Below are 875 nucleotides of genomic sequence, written 5' to 3'. Positions count from 1 at the left end.
ACATGTTGTACACGAAGAAGTGGGTTTAATAACAAGTCACTTGATGTATTATGGGTTTAAGGGTAATTCTAGAAGTGATTGGATTTACAAATAAGTCTTGGTAGAACTTTGGGTTAAAAAGCAAAAGCCCCGTATAAAAACATCGGGTGAAAACAAATTCGCGTGTATGGTAGGTACTAATATGCTAGCTTTAAATAATTTTGGATGTGTAAATGTTGCCAAAAAAAGAGTAAGGGCATAATAAATGCCAAATAAGTGAAACTACAAGATATTCAAGTGCTATTAGGCCAAACGAAGATTAAAACCATTGCTAACTTTCAAGCTTGGCCGACCAAAACAGGCCCACCAAAACAGGCCCACCAAAGCCCATTTATACCGCCCAAATTCCTGCCACATCGTCAGAAAAACTTTTTCAGCTCGGTGATGGGTTTAACTTTCTAACCCTTTTTCAACCGCCAAAATTCGATTCCCTCGTGCGCGGGAACAACGCGACGACACACCAAACCTTCATCTTCAAGAAATCTTTTTCCTCTCTCTCTCTCTCTCTCTCTCTGAGTATCCAAGATATAACAAAAGCAAAAGCAAGAATAAAGCTCAAAAAAGAAAGGAAAAAAAATTCCCTCTCATCAAGAAAGCAATCCCCTCTCTCCTTCAATCTTTCCACTTTCCCAAAACCAAAAGAAAAGAATCCAAACCCCAAAATCATGAAAAAATCATGAGCTCCTCTCCTCCAAGATCCATCCGAAAACTCGCCGTCGAGATCATCGACGCCCGGGATCTTCTCCCCAAAGACGGCCAGGGAACCTCTAGTCCCTACGTGGTCGTCGAATTCGACGGGCAGCGCAAGCGAACCCGCACGCAAGCCCGGACCCTCA

This window comes from Asparagus officinalis, chromosome 8 (genome assembly GCF_001876935.1).
Source record: "Asparagus officinalis chromosome 8, Aspof.V1, whole genome shotgun sequence".
Taxonomy (NCBI): Eukaryota; Viridiplantae; Streptophyta; class Magnoliopsida; order Asparagales; family Asparagaceae; genus Asparagus; species Asparagus officinalis.
The sequence above is the reverse complement of the archived record's forward strand: the minus strand, read 5'-3'. Positions refer to the sequence as shown.